Here is a 13,523-nt window from a genome sequence, read left to right as displayed (position 1 = left end):
ACAAAAGGATAATAAATATAACATTCAAGATAATTTAAAACCCTGAAACTTGATTAAAATTAATAGAATATATAATACAACTTTTAATTAAGATAATTATTATAATATGATATTTTGAATTTCAAAACAAGATTTGAAAATTAGTTGATGTACAAGATTCGAAAATTCAAAACAACTATTGAATCTGATTCAAAAACTCAAAACAACTATTAAATTCAAGGATTTATGGCAAATTATCCATTTGAAATGATGATCTTAATTGATGTTAAAAGTCTGCTAGGATATAAAGTTGAGCAAATAATTACATCTCATTAATAAAGATATTAAATTAATTACACTGCAATTAAAGGAGACAATGAGAGCATTTTAAGATTTCAGAAAATTGGACTCATGTGACATTCATGCGTTTTACTATAATTCAGAAAGATTCCTGTCTTTTGCTATTTTTTCAAATGATAGTGTAATTATTGCCATATACCTTATTATTCCATTGACTTAGGTTCAATTTAACCCAAATGTCAACTAAACCCAAAAATCTAGTTAGTTATGCTCAAAAGCTAGGTTCATGAACAAACCAAACTCAAATTCATAGGGGCATATATGGATTTGGTTGGATAAGGACGAGGGTATTTTTTGGACCAACCCGAGTTGGTTGGGTTAGCAACCACAAGAGACCAAATAAAATCTCCAACCCAACTCAACTCAACCCAAATAAAATTCGGGTTGGGTTGGGTTGGGTTATCAAGTTATAACTTACTTTTTTTTTCCTTATTAATTTAAAATACGTAAATTCATCTAATAAAATTTAAATGTTAAAAACCAAATATCTATGTATTTATTACAAACTTTAAACAAATACAACATCATAACAATTTTAAAAGAAAAACATTAAAAATTCATTAACTCAATGTAATCAAACTTTAAACAAATAGAAGTATATATATGTGTGTGTGTGTGTGTGCAAGCATGTGTGTGTGTGTTTGTGTGAGATTCGAGTTGAGTTGGGTCAACTTGAATTTTTATTTAATCAACCCGAGACCCAACCCAACCAAACAAAAATCGAAAAAGTTCAACTTAACCCAATCCAAGAACAAAACTAACTAAACTCAGTCCTTATAGTTTTGGTTTGGTAATCAAGGTAGTTCGGATTGTCGGACTTTTTAAACACCCCCAATTCATATGACATATGAGAACTTTATAAATAGAAGAGTTCCTTTTCATTTTAGAGTCCAGAAATTTAAGACTAAAGAACTTAGAAAGGATTCTCCAAACATAAAAAGATTCTCTAAACTTTAGAAGACCAAATCACAACTTCAAGAACATCAACGTGTTACCTTCGTTAAGTTAGGCATACACATTTAAGAACAAGAATTAAAAGATCAAATACGAAAAATATATATAAATTCGAATTGAACTCTACAAACCACATTTTTTTTGGGTCATACCAATAATTTTATATACAGATAAGCGTAATATTAATTTGTGGCCATGGAATTTTGAGTTATTTTAGCCTTTTTATTTGGTATTGATTTATTGCTCAACACCTAAGGACCAAATGGTAATTGGGTCTTTTCTACAAGATTGGACTTTGAGTTGATGGGTCTCTACCATCCTTCATTCACTTGAATATCCCATACCTTCAACTTCTTGTTGGTTTGCTGCTCTTTCAATCCATTATTTAATTTCAATTTCCTTATGAATTCTTAAGACAAAATTTTATGAAAACAAACAACTTTCAACTATCATCCTTATCCTCAATTGGACTTTACATATGGACTCATGAAAGTATCTGATTGCTTCAGCATTCAATCAATATTATATTGAACGGATAACTCTTTTCTTTTTATTTTAATCTTAAAAAATAACCTACTTTTCGATAAGCTCTTGCCACCCATGTAATAAGAGGACATTTCATCTCTTGGTAGAAAAAGGAGATGTTCATTAGCATTGTACAAATAGAAACATTTGCATTAGTATCTGGGACAGCTCGAGATCATATAAGATTTTAGGTAAAATTTTGATAGAGAGATCTTCACATAAAAAATATTATCTAAAATTTATTTTTCTTATTTTGTGAGATGCAAAATTTTGTATTGAATTTTAATAATCTAGGTTCATTAATCTATCATTTTCAATGGATAATGTGATCAATCCATTTAATCTTTGTTGCGACATAGTTGACCTTACATGAGATTCAATTAATCTTAATTTTGAAAAGCTTCTTTTAACCGAAGCAACCGTTACTGGTATTGTTAATAATATTCTATAAGCAATATATGCATTTGGAAAAGCATTTATCTTTTTTTTATATAATATAATATTTTAATAGGACAATCAATTTCGTTTTGATTGTCCTATTAGAATATTCTATAAGTAGTATATTGAATGATCAATAATATGAAATATTTTTTTTCAAAAAAAGGTAAATGAATTTGAACGAAAAAGACTTGAAACTTTGAAGCAGCTGGATTGAGTTAGGAAATGATTTCGGCTCTAGCAACTGATAACCAAACTTGGACTCGTGAGGCTAGGAGGGGAATCATAAGGGGTTTTAGTTCTGAAATAAATAAATAAAAGAAACATGAAAGGTCGTCAACGTAACTTATGAGATTTTTTAGGGAGTTAAACTAATGATTGAGATTTTTAAGGAAATTTGAAAGGAATTATGAATAAAAAGATAAAAAGATTAATAAATTTGAAATGCCAGCTGATCAAGATTGGGAGAGTTTATGAGTCCATTCATTATAGATTTTTTGGTAGTTTGTATTTTCAATATTATAATAAATATTTTATGTAAAATAAATAAGTATATTATGTTATATTTTAAATTTAATTTCATTAAGAATTAAATTAAATAGATACCAATATTATGTAAAATATGAGGCCTTTCTAAAATGAGGGTCTTAGGCGTTCGCCTTACTTGCTTATAGCTTCAACTGACCTGATTAGTATGAGATGTTATGAATAAAATCTGTTGAAAAAAGAAAATCAAAGTTGCTCTAATACCACTGTTGAGAAAATCAAAGCAGCTTTGATACCACTGTTGAAAGATCAGAGTAGCTCTAATACCACTATTGAAAAAATAAAATTAACTCTGATACAAATGTTGAGAAAAATGAAATTGATGAAAAAAATAAATATTTGCAAAAGTAAAATCAATATCTTAATGTTTGTTAAACAAAGAGAAGAAAAATGAAAATAAGAGTGAAATTCAAACTTTTTATTGAAGAAGAAAAAAATTGGTGATACACAAAATGTTGTATAAGAAATGTGATACAACAAATATGATACTACTATTGTGATATAAAAAATATGATACTCGAAATGTGGTACACAAAATTGTGATACATATTTTACATGAGACATCATCATTTTATAGGAACAAAGGGTAAATGTCGCCATGTATCCTAAACAATGTAGAGTGGCCGAGCTTCGGGCAATGTCACTTAAAAAGAAAATCTTATTGGCTATTGAGAACTGGGATATATTGATTCTGGTTTTCCAGAATTGCTTAAGCAATCTCTTTTCTCTTGTTACCACGCCATTATAGAATGAGACGAGCCCTTATGCCGCCTAAGATTATCCCACTGTAGAGTAGGAGGTTGTCACCGCCTTTTGCCTTTTTGAGTTGAAGAAAGGCCCTGTCTTCCAATCAGTCTTTCTTTCGCACTCCATTCTTTCTCCCCCTTCGGTTAAAGCAAGCCCGTCCAATCCTCTATGCATTACCCCTTTCCTACCTTCGACCTGGAAACATCACAAATTCTCGACGTCGAGAGACATTTGAGATTCTGTAAGTAACTCAGCGAGTACTTTCTAAGAAGGGCTTGACTTGGAAGAAGAAAATGAAATACGAACAACCGCGCTGGTCGTAATAGATCGTCTTTCATGCTAGTTCTTGCTTGAAAATGAACTAACATTCCCATTGTTCTTGTTTCCTTTGTTCAAAATAGAATATGTAGAAACTTAGGGTTCACGACCCAATAGGAACGATTTCAGCGCCCCTCTCTAGATAAGAAGCAGAACGCGCCACCCTCATGATGGAACGGCTACCTTCTTTGTGTTGTTTACTCAAGGAAAGAGCGGATAGGGGACTTTTTGCCTTCCTTAAGTCCAGGATACGAAAAAAATTCCTCCCCACTAAAAAGAGCCATTGAGAATGGATTTCTGGTTCGATAGTGTCGAGAAGGAAGAGATGAGACCAAATCCTTCTCACTTGAGAGATGCGAAGAAGGAACTGTTTTCAGGATAAAGACTTCGGGAGAGGGGCGAAGCAGCTCGACCGAGAGGGAGTCTAATGACAAGGGCCGACGACGAAAGCTCGGGACGGACACCTCGTCTTTTTTGAAAAGTGATTTTCACACTGAATCATGCTTGTCTGTTGGGCGTTCAGTGTCTAGCTCTAAAACTAGGGAAAAGCATGCTACCCTGGATGAACCAATCGAGTCCCCCTATACTTGAAGACTGCTGCTGAGAGTGAGTTGAAGCTGACCAAAAGACTATTCTATAACCGACTCTTGTTGCTGAATCGAAGGGGCTTAGTTGTATGACCTAAAGTTTCAGGGTATGTCCGACCAAAGATTTTACCCACCCAATAGTGAAATCCTACAAATAAAGCAAAAACGGCTCCCATAGAAAGTATATAATGGAAATGTGCAACCACATAATAAGTACCCTAAAAGAGGGACAGCAAAGCAACAGATTGAGCTTTTCGGTTTGCTTGACCCCTTTGAAAGTAAGGAACCATGGCATATATGTTTGGAATAGATTCCATTTTGAGAGAGTTGAAAAAGCACTATCTCGTTGAAAGGTTCTGTCCTCGAAAAGTGATGATTTTAAAATAAAATAGAAATGAGTCACCACCAACCTTTTTTACGGTGTGATTGGGTACCAAAATAAAATGAATAATTTTTAATAAAAAAGATTAAAATGGTCTGCGAAAACTAGAGTTAAGTTCGAAAGTCATTTGGTGGGTCAGTTTGTGGATGCAAAACTCTCATCTTCTGTTATTTTTCGCCTTATTTAGAAAATTTGGGAACACATAGATATGCTAACTATTAGCTTGCTGGAGAACGAATTGATTATCTTTAAATTTCAAAAGGAAAAGTCACGGGACTGGATGCTAGAGAATGGTCCGTGGCACTTGGGTGGTAAGCCCATCTTATTACAACAATGGTCACCAGGTATTATTCCTCAAACATTTGTTTTTTATTCTGTTCCTATCTGGATTAAACTAAAGCATGTTCCCTTGGAGTTGTAGACAGATAGAGGTTTAGCAGTGTTGGCTAGTGTTGTAGGTAAGCTTGTTTCTTTTGATGTTGCAACTAGAGAGCGGCGTCAGTTATCATATGTGAAAGTTTGTATTCAGGTGGATGGTGATTCATTATTGCCCCCTTCAGTCACTATTAGAATGCGAGATCAGGATTTTATCATTCCAGTAGTGTATAAGTGGAAGCCTTGTAAGTGTGCTTGTTGTGGCTCTTTTGGGCATACTTGGGCTATGTATGAGAAACAATGTGAGGCAAAGGGTTAGGATTTGAGCATTCTGGTGGTTAATGAGGGGTGTTTAGGGGAGAAGGGTGACCTTGAGAATGTAAGGAAGGGACAGGAGTTGAGTATTGGTGAGAGGGGAATTAGCCTAGTGGTTGGGAATAGAAATGTAAGGTGTGAAGACGAGTTTACTATGGTTAGCCGGCGTCGGCGTGATAGAGAAGGTGAAGGATATAGGGGTGGCAGTGGGTCATCGGGATCGACGCTCTTGAGGAGTAGAGTAGTTTATACCTCCCCTAAGATTGTGGGGTTTGTTAAGCATGTTGATAATCGTAATCAGTTTGACGTACTGAGTGATGGGAGGGAGACGCATTGGCACTGACATTAGTGCAGTCTGATCTTGATCCGTTGTCTGTTTTGGACAGGATGTTTGGGAGTTCGGGAAAAAGCCCAGTGGAAGGTGGTAAGTGTGATTTCTTGCAAGTTTCATGATCTGGTGTTCCTAAAATGTTAGGAGGTTGAATGACCCAGTCAAGTGTAGGGTGGTGGCAGATTTTCTATCGTCCTTCTCTGTTACTTTCTGTTGTTTGCTTGAAACAAGGGTTCGTCGCAAAAACTTTGGTATGGTGGTAGGTAGGTTTGGTGATACTTGGAGTTGTGTGAGTAGCTATAGTGTGAAGGGAGTTGGGAGGATCTGGGTGATGTGGTGGAAGAATGTCTATGATTTTATTCTGGATGGATCAGTTCATTTCTGGAACTTTGGTGGATATTGTATCTATTGCTAGGGTACATATTGGTGTTGTGTATGCCTCTAATCACGTGAGTGATAGGCGGAACTTGTGGACCTAGTTGATTGATGTGTGTGCCTCGTGGCAACTTCCTGGAGTTGTTATTGGTGATTTTAAATCTATTCGTAGTAGTTCGGAGGATCTTGGTGGTTGCCCTAGATTGAAAGAGATGGAGGAGTTTGATGGGGCGTTGTTGGAGGCAGATCTAGTTGAGACGGGTGTGATAAGTAACTGGTTTACTTGAACTAGTAAAGTTCAGAGGAATGATATCTTGGGCCGGTTGGATCGCTACTTAACTAATGAGGAGTGAAAGGTGGCTTTTCCATATTTGGAGGTTAGGGTTGGGCAGTGGGGGATTACTGATCATAGCCCTCTTCTGGTTTTTACAGGGGAGACGATGAGTAGGCCGCCTCCTATGTTTCACTATTTTACTCATTAGGCGGAGCCAGATGGTTTTATTGATATTATCAGGTCAGTGTGGAGAAGGTCTGAGGATGTGTCCCCTATGGTTAGTTTTGTGCAAAATTTGAAGGCAGTGAAGCGGGTTTTACATGCCTCGTTTGGTAGGCATGTCTCGGTGTTATCTGATGAGGTACGGGTTGCTAGGAAGGTTATGAAGGCTACTCAGGCCGAGTTGGAGAGGGATCCTTTTTTCAGAATCGATATGTGCGGAGGCGGCTCGGGCCAATAAGGTGTTCTAGTTAGTGGCTAGATTGGAGGAGGCGTCACTCCGACAGAAGACTAGGGTGAGGTGGCTGGAGTTGGGTGATATAAACATCGACGTTTTTCATCGGTTGTTGTTCGTTCTCGCCGCAATTGCAGTGGTTTATTCTCAGTTGTGGATGCTGGGGGAACTTACGAGACGGTGCATGACAGGGTGTCGAGGGTGGCAGTGGATTTCTTTCGTGGTAGTTTGGGGTCTCAACATGTGAGGTATAGAGATCTTACTGGCCAGATTGGAGATATTGTGCAGTTCAGCTGGTCCGTGGAGGAGGTGGAGGCATTTGGTTGCGCGGTGAGTCGGGATGAGATTCAGAAGGTTTTATTCTCGTTGAAGTCTGGGAAAGCTTCTGAGCCTAATGGGTTTTCGGTGGAATTTTCGACCTATTTCTTGTTGCAATGTTGTGTATAAGTGTATCTCGAGGGTCTTAGCTGAGAGATTACGATTGTGGTTTCCTTCTTTTATTAGTGGTAACCAGTCCGCGTTTGTTCCTGGGAGGTCGATTTTTTTATAACATTTTATTGTGTCAGGAGCTTATGGGGGGTTAAAAGGTGGGCAGAGGGAAGCCACGTTGTGTGTTGAAGGTTGATCTTCAGAAGACGTATGATTCAGTCAATTGGGATTTTCTGTTTGGTGTGTTGCTTGCTATAGGTACGCCCATTCAGTTTGTTAGTTGGGTGAGCGCTTGTGTTACTTCACCTACGTTCTCTATGATGATTACTGGTTCCTTTGAGGGGGTTTTCCCTGGTAAGAAGTGAAGGAAATCGAACACGAGGATTTCCATGAGTAGTGGAATGATCTTTCCAAATTTCAATCGTATATGAACATTACAATTACAATAAAAAAAAAAAGGGAAACATTTGGTTATGCGAAGTACATAAATTACAACATGCTATACAAAAGATCAAGGACAAGAATCAACACACTTTTGTAGACTCATCTTCGAGTTTCTTGATCACAAACGCTCGATCACAGCAACACACGAACGCTCGTTCAACATGACCGCTATATTGGACGAACACCACGCACTCGAACTAAGCGATCACCAAGGTCACGAACACTCCGAACACCACGAACGACCTCCACAGAACCTCGATAGTGTCGAGTTGATTATGACACCACCAAGAAGGTTACCTTGGTATTCTCGATGTGAGAATCCAGAGGGTCAGAGGGTGGGCTCTGTGTGGACTTGGTTTGAGGCGAAAAATGGGAGGAAATATAATCGCGTAAATGATTGAGCAAGTGGGAAAAGAAACAACCTATCGTATAGGTCGATGCCCAATCGCTTAGGAAATGCTATGCAATCATCTAGTAAAAGCTATGTGACCGTTTAGCTCATTGCTTAACTGAATGTCTATCGTGTAAGAACACTCCACGATCCTTTAGCTAACTCAAAGTTGTCGCTTAGTAAATCTAATTTACTTGACAACTTCTCCGTGAGAATTTTCCAAAATTAGAAATATCAAATCAACATTTTTGCAAATCTTTCTTCTTTTTCTTTCTAAAATTAGGAAACATTTTTTCTTTTATCTCACGGTTACCATGAAACCACCAATAACCTCCCACTCAATTGGTTATTAGAGAAAAAGAGATAATTATCCAATAATTAATATTATTATAAATATAAATGATAACTAACTTACCATAATATAATTATAACCTATAATTTTAATATTTCATATCATGAAACATATAAACCATAGCTTTTTTTCTATTCCATGGTACTTAATATAAATCTCATTTACATTAATCATCCACGTGATGTATCTCATACATCATACCGATCATATCATATATAATTGAATTACCTCTTGTCAATTTGAACATTTCAAATCAACACTAAGAATTAATCCTCAACTAGAATCTATTGAGCTACCAAGGGGACCTTATGGACTTGTAACTCGAAGCTCCAATGGTACATGAATAACTGACTAAACTCTTTAGTCACGGGATCTACCATTCATTAACTGTCAGACACTCCATTAAAGATCGACAACAGAACTCTCCTTACCACAAATATATTATGTGTCCATCTTAACCAATCAGCGGTGCGACAACCCTTCACAACTCGGCCAATAACCGTTATACCCCTGTAGTTACATCTCATTCCTTAAGTACTACTGAATCCTCTAATGAACATAAGTCGTAGTCCTACTATGACTGATTCCTCTCTTCCAAAGAGAAGCTGTGGCCACTATATTTAAGTCCTGTAATCAGCCCTTAAGGGAGCAATCTATCTACTTACCCCTGTTTTGGGGAATGAGTGAATTCCATCTTGTGTAACTGAGTTCCTAGCTCCCAGATTAGACAAGTCCCCAAAAAGGTAGGCATGTTGAGTTGGAAATCTGGCCACTCTCACCCATACTAATCAAAGAACTACCCTCAAATGCAGGAGTTCCCAAAACACTCAGGATTAAGGTCGTGTCATCTATAGTTGTTTAGGTGAGATGTAAGTCTCCAGTATCAATGGCGTTATATACAGTGTCTAGACATCTCGTGGTCTGGTCTTATACAAACTCTTTATACAGGACACACCCGCTCGCAGTCTCCACATGAATGGTCAGGATCTACCATCTATAGTAGTTTACAACACTTGCAAACCTCTACAAAGTGGGTCGTATCCATAGTGTCACAAGGATCAGGTATCCCACCTTAATCCTTATACTACAGACCTATCTAGGTTATCACTTAAGGCATGATCCACTTGTATATCACATATACATGCTTAAGTTTACATAAAATAACCATGGAGCTTTGCTTATTGGATATGAGTAAATTCCAGAATGAAATAACAGTTATTTTATTCATAAAACAATGTGTATAATTACAATCAACGAGACTCCAGAAGAATTAGGACACCAATCCCAATAGGAAGGGGTTGAGGTAGGGGGATCCGTTGTCTCCTTTTTTGTTTGTGATGGTGATGGGGGTCATGTCCAGATTGTTGAATAAGCCTCTTGTGTAGTTTAGGTTCCATGATCGATGTGAGCGTGTGGGCCTGACTCATTTGATTTTTGCAAATGATTTGATGATTTTCTATGCAGCTTAGAAGGGTTCTTTGGAGTTTGTAAGGTAGGTTCTGGTAGAGTTTGCAAAGTTGTCTGGGTTAGTTGCGAATGTTGGGAAGAGTTCCATGTTTGTTGCGGGTGTGGAGTCTGGTGAGGCGGAGGAGCTTGCTGCTTTTATGGGTTTCTCTCTTGGGTCACTGCCTGTTAGGTATCTAGGATTACCTTTATTGGCTGGTTAGTTAAGGATTGTGGATTGTGCGCCTTTGACACAGAGGATTACAGCTCATATTAGAAGTTGGGTGGCTCGGTCCCTCTTTTTTGTTGGGTGGTAACTTGTCAGGTCTGTCTTATAGTCCTTTCAGGTGTTTTGGTGTAACATCTTCGTCTTACCTGCGTGTGTAACTCATGAGGTTGATCATCTATTGCGAAGTTATTTATGAAAGGGCAGTGCGGAGAGTTGAGATGGTGCACGGGTGGTGTGGGATGAGGTGTGCTTGCCTAAGGGTGAGAGGGGGAGGGAGGGGGTTTGGGTGTGAAACATGTGGCTTTATGGAATCAGACTGCTGTTATGAAGCTGCTCTGGCTTCTTTTAATTAAATCGGGCTCATTATGGGTGGTATGGGTGAAGGTGTATGTTTTGTGGGTTGTTCGGTGTGAGGTTGGGAGGTTTTGGTGCTTGAGGGCTATCTTGTGTTGTAGGGATAGATTCAAGCATCTGATTCATTTAATGGTGGGTGATGGAAGGTCATGTTTTGTTTGTTGGGATCCTTGGTTGTTGGGGGTGCGAGTATAGATTCATATGAGTCTATGATGGTCTATGATGCAGAGAATAGTATGGAGGCGCAGTTGTCGGAGTTTATGGATGGTGAGGGAGGTTAGAGGTGGCCTACAATGTCATGGGAATTGCTTGAGATCTGGGGTCTTATTTAGGCAGTGGAGCCTAGGGTGGGGGGGAGGATTATTGGGTTTTTGTGTCGGGTGCTAGTGGTCGGTTTCTATCACTAGTACATGGGAAAGTTTGCACCCTCGTCGTCCTAGGGTATCTTGGGTAGGTATTTTGTGGTCTGGGAGTGGTATTCCACGACACTCCTTCTGTGTATGGTTAGCTGTGAGGGATAGGTTGGGTACACGGGATTGGTTGAGGAGTTGGGGTGTGTTGTCAGAGGGGGTGTGTCTTCTATGTAGGGGAGGTGTGGAGTCGCGAGATCATCTATTTTTTTAGTGTGGGTTTGGGAGAGAGGTGTGATCAGGTGTGTTGCGTCAGTTGGGTTCGTCTCATCGGGTGGTGGGTTGGGATGTTGAGTTGACTTGGGTGTGCTGAGTGGGGTCGGGTAAGGGGGTATGTAGTAAGTTGTTCTGTGTTTTCTGATATGCTTCCATCTACTACATTTGGCAAGAGCGTAATCGGTGGCTTCATGGGGGTAATCCGAGGACGGTGTCTGCTCTGTTTTACCTTATGGTCTCTATGGTTCGTGCTCGTGCTGCTTCCTGGTAGGTTGATCTTCTTGGTCTTATCTAGTGCATTTACGGGTATTTTTCCCCTTTTTGTACTTGTCGTTGTTCTTTGTTTTGCTGTTGGCCCCAGGTTGTGGGGTTTTGTTTCCTTTTCTTTGTTTTTCTCCCAAGTGGATGGTGTTGTTTGCGTTTGTTTTGGTTTTGTTTCAGTCGAGTCTTTTTGCTTGTGCTTTATTGCTTTGATGCCTTGATCCCGGGTTGTAGGATCCCCTTTGTTGTTGTATAATAATATCACCTATTCTAAAAAAAGATATTTACAAAGATATTAAAATTGTAATAAAACATATTAGAGGTAGATCTTGGACTTTCAAAATAATTGACTTCCTCACCTCAAGATTCTAGAAAATCGAACTCCCAAATATTTCTAGAATCCATCGTCCGATATTTTCCTAAATCTAAAATTGATTAAAAATATTAACAAATTTAAACAACTACTAGCAAGAAATGTATTAAATTGACCACAAAGAAAGAAAGAAAAATATAATATTTAAATATGCATATGAAAAATGGAAAAAATGCTAAAGAAACAATAATCAATGCCATAATAAAAAAAAATACATATTAAATTAACATGTTAATTATAAACATAAAATAAAGATAAATATAAGGAATAAAGTTTAAGAATAAACTAACAAAGAAAAGAAAAATAATAATAATATTAACCAAATTTATTTTTTTAAAACTAAGTTATCTTTTTTTTCATCTATTTTGTTTTACTCCCTTCTTCTCCCCCACTCTAAACACTCTAATTTTTTTTTTTTACCTCTCTCTTATTTTGTTATAAAAAGAAACTCATAAGGAAAAGAAAAGGGCAGTAAAAAAAAACAATGAGTAAAAAAAGATAAGCAACAAGATGTGAAGCAATATGTATAAATGAATAAAAGAGAAACTCACAAGACAATAAAGAAATAATTGTAACAGAAAGAAAAATGGATAAATAAGAACGAGAATAATAACCAAATATCTAATCCTTTAGTTTGTTTTTCCCCTCTTTAGGAGAGCTTGAAGGAAAAAAGAAAAAGAAAAAAAAAATGTTAAAATCCAAAACACAAAATTCTCTCGTTGTTTGAAGTATGGATCTTTGAGACCAAAGCCTTACCAATACATCTCCAACTAAGTTAGAATTTTTCTTCTGTGTTGGATTCTTGACATTGTAGATTTTTCTTTTTTTTTTTTTTTGGTGGAACTCTCCCTTAATGTGATGTATGTAAGGATGGAGGCTCGAGAGTTTCTAAAGAAGAGGAGATTTGGTGTATAGTTGCTAGGTTTCTTTTTGGAAGAGAAAATGAGAATTTTTGGTTGTTGTGAATGGAGGCTCTCTACAGCTTCTAGAGAAGAATAAGGTTTTTTTTAAAAAAAAAAAGAAAAGAAGGGGTTTGTATGAAATGGTAGCTAGGATTTTTTAGGAGAAAGTTGAGTATTTAAAACCCAAAAATCTTACTCCAAATGTTATTTTCCTTTTATTGATTTTTATTTTAAATTTGAAATTTTACCAAACTTGTCCTATCCTTGAAAAGGAAGGACAATTTTTGCACAACTAAAACTAAATTCATAATTTTTCCACATTTGCTTTGTTTTTTTTACCCTAACTAAATTGGTTGTTCTAACCAAACTAAAATAAAAGTTAAAAACTTGTTAAAAAAATTAACATAAAAAAGGTAGATTTTTTTTCCTTGTCGTATCTAGGCCATCCTGGATTTCAATAGAGCCATCAAATTAAAATTAATAGTTAAATTTATTTTAAATAAGGCTGGACAAAAATAAGTGGTTACAGTAAATTTAATAAACTTACAAATTAAAGGCATATTAAAAGTATAAACTTAATAAATTAAAATAAAAAAAAAAAAAAACTTAAAAACCAAAAACTGAAAAATAAATAAATAAAAAAATAAAGTAAATAACTTCAAGCATAAAATTTTGAAATTAAAGGTGAAAAAAAAACTCATAATTCAACACTCCTCCTTAAAGTTTTTCTTTGTCACACCCAACTTTTTGTATGGAAAC

Source organism: Benincasa hispida, chromosome 5 (genome assembly GCF_009727055.1).
Source record: "Benincasa hispida cultivar B227 chromosome 5, ASM972705v1, whole genome shotgun sequence".
NCBI classification, from domain to species: domain Eukaryota; kingdom Viridiplantae; phylum Streptophyta; class Magnoliopsida; order Cucurbitales; family Cucurbitaceae; genus Benincasa; species Benincasa hispida.
Note: the sequence above shows the minus strand (reverse complement) of the source record.